The sequence below is a fragment of the Rattus norvegicus genome, chromosome 11 (genome assembly GCF_036323735.1).
Source record: "Rattus norvegicus strain BN/NHsdMcwi chromosome 11, GRCr8, whole genome shotgun sequence".
Lineage (NCBI taxonomy): Eukaryota > Metazoa > Chordata > Mammalia > Rodentia > Muridae > Rattus > Rattus norvegicus.
In genome coordinates this window covers 76,486,323-76,497,874 of record NC_086029.1, presented here as the reverse complement: position 1 = coordinate 76,497,874, position 11,552 = coordinate 76,486,323, and the positions used below count along the sequence as shown (strand labels likewise).

The 11,552-nt window shown below is 43.9% G+C and overlaps 1 pseudogene; it reads left to right on the top strand.

Annotated features, from left to right (window-relative positions):
- Nucleotides 1-722: 722 nt before the first annotated feature.
- On the top strand, nucleotides 723-1,199 carry Rps11-ps13 (ribosomal protein S11, pseudogene 13; annotated as a pseudogene).
- Nucleotides 1,200-11,552: the final 10,353 nt, after the last annotated feature.

The following is an 11,552-nucleotide window of genomic DNA, read 5'->3' as shown; positions in this document are numbered from 1 at the left end:
CAGTTGCAGGGAAGGGGGCTGCCTAGTTGTAGGATGGGCCTTCCTGATTCTGTTCAAGATAGGCCTGGCCAGAGCCTAGCATAAGCCATGAAATCCCTCAGTCATGCCCAAAGATTTGTCTCTTAGACGATTCTCCATTCTGTCAGGTTGAGTCAGTATTAGCTATCACAAGTCCTAAGCTGCCTTTTCAATGTTGGGTTCCAAAAAAAAAAAAAAAAAAAAAAAAAAACAGGATCCCACAGCCCAGAGCCAAGTAGATTTAGAGGAACAGAAACAATGAGAGCAGAGAGGAAGGAAAGTAAGGAAGCCACAGACAAACCGCAAAACAATTTCCACTTCAAATAAGCTTGCAAATCAAAATTAGGAAGCCTAAGCTTAAAACATACAGTCAGTAAACATGAAATCAGAACATACATTCACTGCAAAGGGAAATTAATTTTAATATAGTGTGACAAATTGCTTAAATAAAAAAAGCTCAAAGAGACAAGAGAATGAAAGTTATGAGGGAAAAAAAGAACTAGCCACTGTGGGACAAAACAGGCATAAGGAAGGAGAAGCAGATGAATCTGCAGCATGACCAACTGGAATGCTGGGAAACAAAAGTGTAGCCCTAGGAATTTTTATGATGCTAACAAATGGAATGACTTCTAGGCTCATAACAGGGCAGTGAATAAGGAAGCCGAGAGTGGGCCCACCTCTCCTTCTCTCGGGCTGCTGGGAAGATGGCTCACATCCAGCCAGAGCGTACTTACCAAAAGCAGCCTACAGTCTTTCAAAACAAGTAGCATATTTTGCTGGGAGAAATTAGCAAGGAAAAACTCTCTTGGGACTACAAAAACATTGATCTAGGCTTCGAGATGCCCAAGGAGGCCATCAAGGGCACCTGCACAGATAAGAAATGCCCCTTCACTGGTAACATCTCCATCCGAGGTCGGATCCTGCTGCTCGTCATGATGAAGATGAAGATTCAGAGGACTGTTGTCATCTGCTGGGGCTATCTCCATCACATCCGAAAATACAAACACTTGGAGAAGCGTCACAAGAACATGTCTGGGCACCTGTCCCCCTGTTTCAGGGATGCCCAGATGGGCGACAATGTCACTGTTGGAGAGTGCAGGCCCCTGGGCAAGACTGTTTGATTCAATGTGTTCAAGGTCACCAAGGCTGCTGGCACCAAGAAGCAGCTTCAGAAGTTCTGAGGGGACTCTAGCCAATGCCCTAGAACAAAGAAAGTTATTTTCCAAACTTACAGAGAGGAAGGGAAGGAGGGAAAAAAAACAGCTCAAATATGCAAGTTTTGCCAATGCATATAATATGAATCCTGGATAAAGAGTGGGGAAGACGATAGAAAATGAACAGAAAGCGCTGAAAATAACAGCATCAGCTAAGAACTACTCAGAGCAAAGGACAGAAAGGTGTGCATTGCAAGTTCACTCTTGATTCCCAAAGACAAATAAGAACAAACACCATGGAGAGTACTGTAAGGAAACAGAGAATAAAATACAGAGTAAAGGGAAATCTTAAGTGTGCCAGAAAGAAAGCACAGGTTAACTTAGAAGGAACAAGAGGAGGGAGGGAGGGAGAAAGAGGTGGTGGAAGAAGAGGAGAGGGGGAGAAGAGGAGAAGAGGGGAAAGGAACAGGAGGGAAGGGAGGAGGAGGGGAAGGGGGAGGGGGAAAGAAGAGGAGGGAGGAGGAAGGGAAGGAGGTGAAAGAGGAGGAAGAGAGAAAAGAAGAGGAAGAGGGAAAAGGGGAGGAATAGGGAGGAGGGGAAGGATGAAGAGTAGGAGGAGGAAGACAGCTATAGACTTCTCAGCAAGAATGCTGAGTGCTACAGAGCAATAGAGGAAACGCTTTCTCATGTACTGAAGGGATGAGGCAACAAAGAGTTATGTCTAGGTAAGCTATTGTTTAAGTGACCATGACCAAGCAAGTTATCATGTAAGTGACCACAAAAGATAAGTGACATACATGGCTAACCCTAGGATACACACTTAGAAACTGCTTTGGCTCAACAGAACTTGGGCTCCAAGGTAACTATGCTGGTCAACGTTTGTTAACAAACTAAAGATGCCAGTGAGAAAGGAGTCTCGACAAAGAAATTGCCCCATTGGGAATATCTGTAGGGCATTTTCTTGATTGAAGGGAGAGGGCCTAACTCATTGTGGGTGGTGCCATCCCTGGGTTGGTGGTCCTGGGTTCTATAAGAAAGCAGGCTAAGCAAGCCATGGGGAGCAAGCCAGTAAGCAACATCCCTCCATGGCATCTGCATCAGCTCCTGCCTCCAGGTTCCTGCCCTGCTTAAGTTCTTCTCCTGACTTCTTCCAATGATGAACTGTGATCTGAAAGTGTAAGCCAAATAAAATCTTTCCTCCCCCAACTTGTTTTTTGGTCATGGTGTTTTTTGTTCAAAACAATAGGAATCTTATTTAAAATAGTGGTGGGCCCAGAACACTGTGGGTAGAATTACCACTGGGCAGGTGGTCCTTGGTTGTATAAGAAAATAGGCTAAGCAAACTATGGAGAGCAAGCCAGGTTGCAGTGTTCCTCCTTAGCCTCTGCTTCAGTTTCTGTCTCCAGGTTCCTGTTTGAACTCCTGCCCTGGCTTCCCTCAGTGATGGGGAGTCACTTAGAAGTATCAGCGAATAAATCCTTCCCTCTGCAAGTAGTTTGTGGCTGGTGTTTTAATGCAGCAACAGAAGGCGAACCTAGGATAGTAACTAAAAGCCAGGTGAAATCTTGGCATCATTGTCTTCTGTTTGTGTCCACACTTTGGCAGAAGGTATAAAGACTGAGTGGTTGTCCTTAACCTTCCTTCTTGAGTCACCCCAGATGAGGGCAATTATCCAGGAAGGTGAGGCCTTTCCCTCAATAATGAGCACATTAACAGTTTAGCAATGTGCTCCACTACCTTGCAGAATGGACCACCTTGCAGAGCTACAACTGAAACAGTGAAGTGACAAAGATAGCTGAGACTACACCTAGATCAGGACAACTCAATTATGCAGACTTCTTGCCTTGAAGCTCATGTTAGTAGACAAAGTTGGGGTCATTAGAATACTTCGTTTGTTCTTGTGCGAGTCTGATGCTAGTAACCAGAGCTGCAGTTAAGTTCATGAGGACAGCAGCCATGTCATGTCCAGCAGACAACATTTCACACAATTCTTCATCATCCTCTGCTCGTATATTCTTTCTTCTCTCCTCCTCCGTGATGTTGCTGAAGCCTTGGTGAAGTTGAGAAAGATGTCAGTTAGTCTAAGTACTATGACAGTTATGAAACTCTGTATTAACTGTTGCCTGCTGCAGAAAGAAGTTTCTCACCAAAGACCAAGAAAACCACTGGTCTATGGGTATATACATAAATATTTAGAAGTCAGTTTGACAACACGATCAACTAACAAAATAGTAGTAGGCTTCCCCTAGAGCCTTTGGTCTCCAAGCCATGGGTTTTTGACCAGACATGAATTTTTTCCTATAGAGCTGGCCTCAAATCCAGTCAGAAAGTTGTCTGCTGGCCCATAACAGCCATGCCACTATAGTGCCAGTGGACATATCTCTTTTGGCAGATCAATATTATATGCATTAAGCTTTAGAGTCTCCAGTTTTGCAACCTGCTTTGGAAAGAAGGGAGATAGAATCTGGGGTGGGGGTGGGGAGCAAGGCAAGGAAAGCATTACATTGTTCTAATAGGATTCCATTTTGACAATGTATCATCGTTTGTTTATCCAAGTCTCCACTTTAGAGCAATTTGACTGGCTCAGGTTTTCACTGTAACAAATGTTGCAACAGCTATTCTTCTGCAAACTCTGTCTTCTGCACATCTCAATAATCTTTTAAGGTAATTTTGAAACACTTACTTTTTTCTTCCTGAAGGCTGGAGGGACTGGCTGAGGGAATAATTTCGGTTCTAATTTTCTTCCCAAGGTCTCTGAGCTGCATTCCCATTCAGGTTCCCAGCAGTGTGGGTTACATGAATGTCTGCTGCTCTTGGGTAAGAACGCCTAGCTTCCTAATGGGCAGGTTTGTGATCAGTGAACACTTAGCTTCCCATTTGAAACTCTAGAGCTAGTTTTACCGTTTGTTTCAAACCAGTTTTATAAACACACCCTGACAGGACTCTCCTGTTGACAGTCAGATACAGCTGAAATCCATTTTGACGCATTTAACGGGAGATGGAGAGCTGTTATTTTAGAACTTTCCATAGCTACACCTAGGCCATCCCAGTGCCAATTCATTAAGCTTTATCAGATCTGGTGTGTGTGTTTTCATTCTCCCCAGGTTTGACCCCGTAGAGTTCTGTAATACTGGAGAGCGTCTTAATATACAGTGCAGTCCTACTTAGCATGCCGTCAGAAGAAAAGACATCCTTGGCTTACAAACCGTGGCCCTTACATTAACAGTCCCACTTAAATCCCAGCAGGCAGAAATGAAGTCACTCTGGAATAAAGCCCAAGAACACAGTGACCTCAGCTCACAAAATCTCCAGTCAGGGAGGATTGCCTAACAGTCTCTCTTCACAAAAAAGTAGAATTCAAATCCTTGTAGGCCATAATGAAAGGGCTCTCACTCAAATAACCAAAGCCGAACTGGTGGCAAGGGAAGGATTTTTTTTTTTAATTTATATGTTCTAGCAGAATGTAATTATGTATTACATAAATATAGAATAATTGTAATAATTAAGAGTTTTCACAATTTTATTCACCTCTTAAAGGGTGTGTGTATGAGTTTTTCCCAGATGACCCTATCACTCATAAAGTAGATTTGATTGATTAAAAGCAAATCTTTTCTGCAACTAAACAGCAGTCCCCTGCAGTAACTAAAAATAGTTTGTGGCTTACGGCAAAAACAACAGATCTTAAGATGTATCAGTTTTTCTGGCTGAAAATAAAACCGAATTGGGCAAACTCGAAAGTCTAGGATGCCCAAGTCAATCTCCCATGTATTTAGCATCCCTGATTTCAGAAGAATTATTTTAAAAAATGAATCATAACCAGTTTTTAATAAGGTCAGTTCAAGAGCAGTGGCACAGAACTTGTTATTTGTGGCGCTCTGCACAATCTTGACTTGTTCTCTCATAAAGCTCTATCAGTCGATTTATAAAAGTCGGATAAGGCTAGCTGAGCTCATTAAATAGCTCACTGAAGTTCAGCCTCGGGATGCCAGAGAAAGAAAGAGCAGCCTTCAAGAGAGCTCAGAGAGGGACCTGGAGGATAAACAGAGTTCCCGTTGAGAGCATGGGCAGGGGGCACAAGTCTCACCACACCCTCCTCTTCCACAGCCAGAACGGTGTTTGAGGGACAGTGGCTGCGAGAGACTATACTCCCTCACTGTCTCTTTGCTATCATAGTTTTAAAATCAGGTGACCTTCTGGAATCCATTTGTTCACGAGAGGTGAACTGGGGCTGGGAGGTTTGGGGAAGATGCCTGGAGGGTCAGCATCTGGACTGTTTTAGCTGTGGGGACAAAGCACAGGATCAGAACCTTATAAAATGAGTCTGGGTTTATTGCCAAGAGTGGCAAGGCTGGAAGAGCGGGGTTGCACCTCTAAGGAGTATAAATCACCAGATGATAGGACCCGGTTCCCTAAGCCAGCGCATAGGAGATGAAAAGAAGGGCGCGTGCGTATACACCCATAGCAGTAATAAACAGCACACATACTTAGGTCTGACAATCCAGCTTGATACTCCTTGTCTCACTGATGTTCCATGGAGTCCACCCTGCTCCTAAGCACGGATTCCTAAACTCAAGAGCATCCCCAGCCCAGAGGTGCAGGGTCCAGTATATAAAGCTACCAGCGAAGAAGGCTGTGAGTGTGTGGTGCTGTGGGTTCTGTTCCTTTTGGGGATCCCGGGGGGGGGGCGGTACAAGGACACAGAATCTGTAACTGATTCTGGACATAGGGAGGCTTGAGAGATGTGTTGTTCTCATGGAACACTGATGAATAGGGGAGCCATAAGCCCAGAAGGCAAAAAGATGCCAGGAGTTTGAAGAAGCATTTGCTGCTGCCAGCCTTCCTTCCCTTTGCAGGGAGACACACGAAATTTCCAGAGGGAATTTGCCAGTCTAATAAGGCCGCCTTTCCCAAATCCACACGTCAGTCAAACGGGTAATGCCTAAAACCAAACTCTCCCACACCTTGGTTTTCCAGTGCATGATTTATCGTTGAGAGAGAGAGAGAGAGAGAGAGAGAGAGAGAGTGTTCTACTTTGGGAAAACGCTGCTTGGGTTGACCAGCAGCCTGGGGCTTGCAGAGTCTTCCCTTCCCTTCAGTCTCACAGCTCCTTGCATTGCTAACACAAACCTACCCCGGCCAGCAGAGGACAGGACCTCCTAGTGATCCACTGCAGCCAAAGCGAAGAGTTCTTCAGTGTTACTTTTATAATAGGACTTGAACAGTGCTCTGTTCTTATGACCATAATGGAAGCCTGTGTCCCAAAAGCCCGGGACCCTGGATGCCGCAGCCCTGGGTCCAGCAGTCTGAGCTGTCTTGATCACCATCCCACTTGGAAAGACACATGGTGTATCTTAGTGTTTTTATTGTTGTGATGTAACACCATGACCAAAAGTACCTTGTAGAGGAAAGGGTTCACTTCCTCTTACAGCTTGTACTCCATCATCCAGAGAAGTCAAGGCAGGGACTCGGAGGAAGAAACTGAATAAAAAAAAAAACAGGATCCTGCTTACTGGCTTGCACTTCATGACTTACTCAGCCCGCTCCCTTATAAAACTCAAAACCACCCGTCCACCACGAACAGCAACCTGAGCCCTCCAATAACAGAAAATCCCCCACAGGCCAATCTCGGGGGCATTTTCTCAGTTGAGGCTCCTTCTTCCCAAATGATTCTTGCTTGTGTTGGCATGAACGTAGCTAGCACAGCGTATATTGTAAGTACTCAAGAAGATAGTGGCACTCACTGTTTATTATCATGGTAAATGTTTGAACATCTCACAACCAAACGACAGCAGCGCAAAATCACCGGAACAACCCTACGACGCACAGCTGTTCTTTCTTAGAGACAGTGAAATTGAGGCCAACTCGAGGTGCTTCCCATTTCCCTGTGCTCAGCCTCATGGCTCTGAGGGAAACCTGGGGGGAATTTGCAGGTACCATCAGAGATGTGTCAGGAGTACCACAAGCCTTGGGGTTGAGCCTGCCAGTTAGCTGAACGCTAACTTGAGATTTGGTAATGGGGGACCAAGAAGTGTTGATGATAAGATGGGGTTCGAGGAGCTCCCTTTCAGGGTTCCTAAACATCTGGGTCACAGGGCGAAACCCCAGTAGGATGTTTTCCACTGCAAGCTGCCATCTTGGTTTTACATGCATTTTGGCAAAGACCCAGAAAAAATAAATAAATGAAAAAGACTTAGCCAGACAAAATGGAGGCAGGAAATAAAGGGCAAAGAGAGAGTAGGAACAATTTAAGCAAACGATAGTTTAAAAGAGGAAGGGGGATCGAAAAGGGTGGTTTAGCTGGCAAGCTATATCTCCTATAAATTGCTTGCACCATACTTTTTTTAAACAAATTTTATTTTCTCTTTCTTCGGGATGCTGGGAGTTGAAGCCAGGGCCTTGGGTGTGTTAAGCACACTCTGGTCAGGGAAGTACCCACCCAGCTCTGTCCAAACCTATCAGCAAAGAGCTGTGATTCATAGAAAGTTTCCTCTGTCGCTTTTCATGGATGGATATGGGAAGGGCAGGGACTGAGGTATCCCTGCTCCAAAACACCCAGTAAAACAAGGTTCCCCAGTCCTCCATTTGTCCTCTGGCCCTTAATTCACGAAAGCAGTCACACTGCAATGCTATTCTGGGATTGTTCCGGCTTATGAGATCAATTGACGGGAACCAGGTGTGAAATGTGAGAAGAAAGGAACTTGGAAGATTGCTGAGATCAAGCTCCTTAATTTCTCAATCATTCTAGGAACCAAAGCACAGTGCGGGGAGAGGAAAGGGTTTTTGCAAGACCACTCGAGGCTGATCGGGGAAAGCTGAGACCCAACACAGATGTTTTGATTTCTAGGCAGCCCGCAACCCACGATTCTTCCGGGACAGTGGTTTCTTTCTTTGGTTTCTTTCTTCGTACTTTATTCAAGGTATCTGAATTCCAAATGGGTAAAATGTGACCCAAAGCACTGGTTTCTCTATTTTGAGTTGTCGTCGTCGTCGTTTTTTTTTTCCTTCTTCTTCTTCTTTCAATCTGTTAACCATAAGGAATTGAATTTCGTAAAGTACAGTGAGGTTTTCTAGGCACTACTCTGAGCGCAGCTGAAACCAATTAGATGCTAATCAATTTTACTCCTTCTGATGCAGAGTGGAAAAAATGTCCCAGAAGTCTCTCCACCCAAGATGTTCTTGGCAATGGGTCTCTCGCTGTAGGCCCTCCCAGCTCTCTTAGTCATGTATACTCAGGAAGGAGACCCAGCCAACTCCCTTCAGACTCCAGCAGAGAACAGAACCCAGACCAGCGTTCTCCCTTGAAATAAAAGTGCATCTTAGGGGGAGTGAGAGAGACTGCAGATTCAAGGCCTATAGACACCACAACTGTAAGAATATCAAGGATTGAGGAAGCCCCATCCACTCTCCGAGGCCACCACAGGGTCTTCATTGCTGATCCTCTCACACCTGGCTCCCCACCCCCAGCTCTAGCCACTTCCAAGAGATGCAAGGACCAAAACAGACTTTCAAATCTGACAACATAGAGTTTGAATTTGGGCTCTGCCAGTTATTAAATATGATAATAAACAACTTGTTTAACCACTGTAAACCTCAATTTATTATAAAATGAATTAATGATAGTTATTTATCAATATAATATTAACATTATTATAATTAATATATTGGCAATTATATTATCAATAATTATATTATTAATGAATTAATAATATCACTTTTAAGTATTAAAGGATTCAAGAGACTTCTTGTACCAAATGACGACAATGGATAACAATGACGACTTGCTGACCAAGTTGATTTTCAGAGTCCTCATAACAGATAAAATGTAAATACAGGAGGCACTGTGTATGTTGTCATCTCTGTTTATTCATTTTACAGGACCTAAGTATCTAAAAATCTTACATTATGTACCACATTGTATATTAATAGTTGACACCTGAAATGAATCTGATACGTACGGTTAATCAACAAATGATTACATTGTTTCAGTGTTCTCTTTACCCACCCACCTATACTCCTGGATGTTCAAGGCACTTCATTCATTTTCTTCTTAGCCTGCTTCAAATATGTTATTCTCTCTCTCTCTCTCTGTATGTGTGTGTATGTGTGTGTGTGTCTGTGTCTGTGCCTGTCTGTCTGTCTGTCTATTTGTCCTACAACATGTGTATTAGGAAGCCACAAATCTTCTGCTCTGTTCCCTATGTGCAGAATAGGGACTTTATCAGAGTTTGATGTACAGAGTAACAGTCAGCCCAGATTGACTCTAAAATCGAACTAAAACTCAAGACAGCCTCTGGGAGATCCATAGTTCACTAATTTGCACTACCAGTGTGTCTGTATATATTTTTGAAAGGTCACTAACATACAGCTCACATTAAACAGGACTTCACAAATGCCTGCGACCATCTTTCCACATTCTCAGTCCTCACAGGGACAATAGGGCTGAGTGACTGTGAGCCATCACCCCTAATCTGTAACCAGGGAGAGGTATACAATTGCTGTCCATCTCGGAGTCTTGAAGTGATTGAAGTTGGTGTTTGGTGGTTGGGGTGAGATAACCCATTGTTATACAGCCTAAGCTAGACTAGAACTCACTATATAACCAGGCTGGACTCAAATCCTCCTGCCTCTGCCTCCTGAGTGCTAGGATTACAAAATGTACCACCATGTTCATAAAGAATTAGATCCAGGTTCCCTGGCAACCAGCATACAGTGAAAATACCAGAATGCCATGATTCATGCTAGAAGACTTGCTTGGGAGTCCTTAGTCAAATGCAGCAGAGGTGTGGGAGGACAGCTGTCCATAAAGGACTTGCATGCAAACATGAAGACAGAAGATAGGCACCTACCAGCACCCACGTAAAACGCTGGGTGTGAGCCGGAGAGGTGGCTCGGCAGTCAGCAGCACTGGATAGTCTTCCAGAGGACCTGGTTCACTTACCAGCAACCACATGGCAGCTCAAAGCTGGTAACTTCAGTTGCAGGTGACCCAACGCCGTCACATAGTTATAAACATAGGCAAAGCACCAACGCACATAAAAAGAAATAAATCATCTTTTAAAAAGAAAGAAAAGCTGGGTACCTGGACTTCCAGTGCTGGGAAATGGGAGACAAGAAGATCTCTATGGCTTGCTGGCTGGTCAGCCTAGACTAACTGGTGAGCACCAAGTTCTACTGAGAGACCCTGTTTCAAAAAACAAGGTGGATAGCTCCTGAGAGATCACGTACCTGAGGCTGATCCCAGGCTTTAGTGTAGACAGAAAAACGACAGACAGACAGACAGACAGACAGACAGACAGACACACACACACACACACACACACACACACACACAGACACAGACACAGACACAGACACACACACACACACACGCGCGCGCGCGCGCGCGCGCGTGGATGGGGGACGCCAGGAGGTCCTGGTTGGTTTTTGTGGTTCACTTTCCTGATGTACATGAAGTATGTTTTCAGAACAATAACAGGGTTATTTCCCTTCCTCCTTTCTTCACCATGGTTTGCTTGGCTCTGAAATGACAGCAAAAAGTTTCAGTTGATTAAAAGTTGCATTACAAATAGCCAGGAACGATTCAAGTGTTTTTATAGCTTGTATAAGAGCTATCTAAGGGGCTGGGGATTTAGCTCAGTGGTAGAGCGCTTACCTAGGAAGCGCAAGGCCCTGGGTTCGGTCCCCAGCTCCGAAAAAAAAGAACCAAAAAAAAAAAAAAAAAGAGCTATCTATGTTAAAGCAAACAGTTTGCCTCCAAGATATCAGTGTGCTGCTATAATTGTTTTTAAATATGCTTATGAAATTCAAGTTGTCTGTTGTTTTTCTCATAAATAAGCTAATATATTCTAAGAATTCTGTTTGTAATAAAAACTGCTAACAGCCTCTTTTTAGTAACTAATCCCAATTTCCGTTTGTGCCACTTAAGCATTTTCATCTCTTAATAGTGGTTTTCAATCAGTTTTAAAATGCACAACTTATAAATAGGGAAGAAATGTCAGTCAGCGAACCCTAAATGTTTTAAGACTAAAATTCTAGGTAGAATTCAGACATGATGCAGGACAATGAACACGTGGGAGAAAGGACCAGACTTATTTGCATCTTTTATATGTATTTACTGTTTGATGTCACATTAATTAACAAAATAAATAAAATAAACAGTATACGAGCCAAGCGTGGTGGTACATGTTTGTAATGCTAGCACTCAGGAGGCAGAGGCAGATGGATTGCTGTGAGTTTGAGCCCAGCCTGGTTAGATAATGAATTCAGTCCAGATTAGGATGCATAACAGAGGGATGACTTACCCCATCACAAAACCAGAAGGAGCGAGAGAGAGGCAGACACACACACACACACACACACACACACACACAGAGAGAGAGA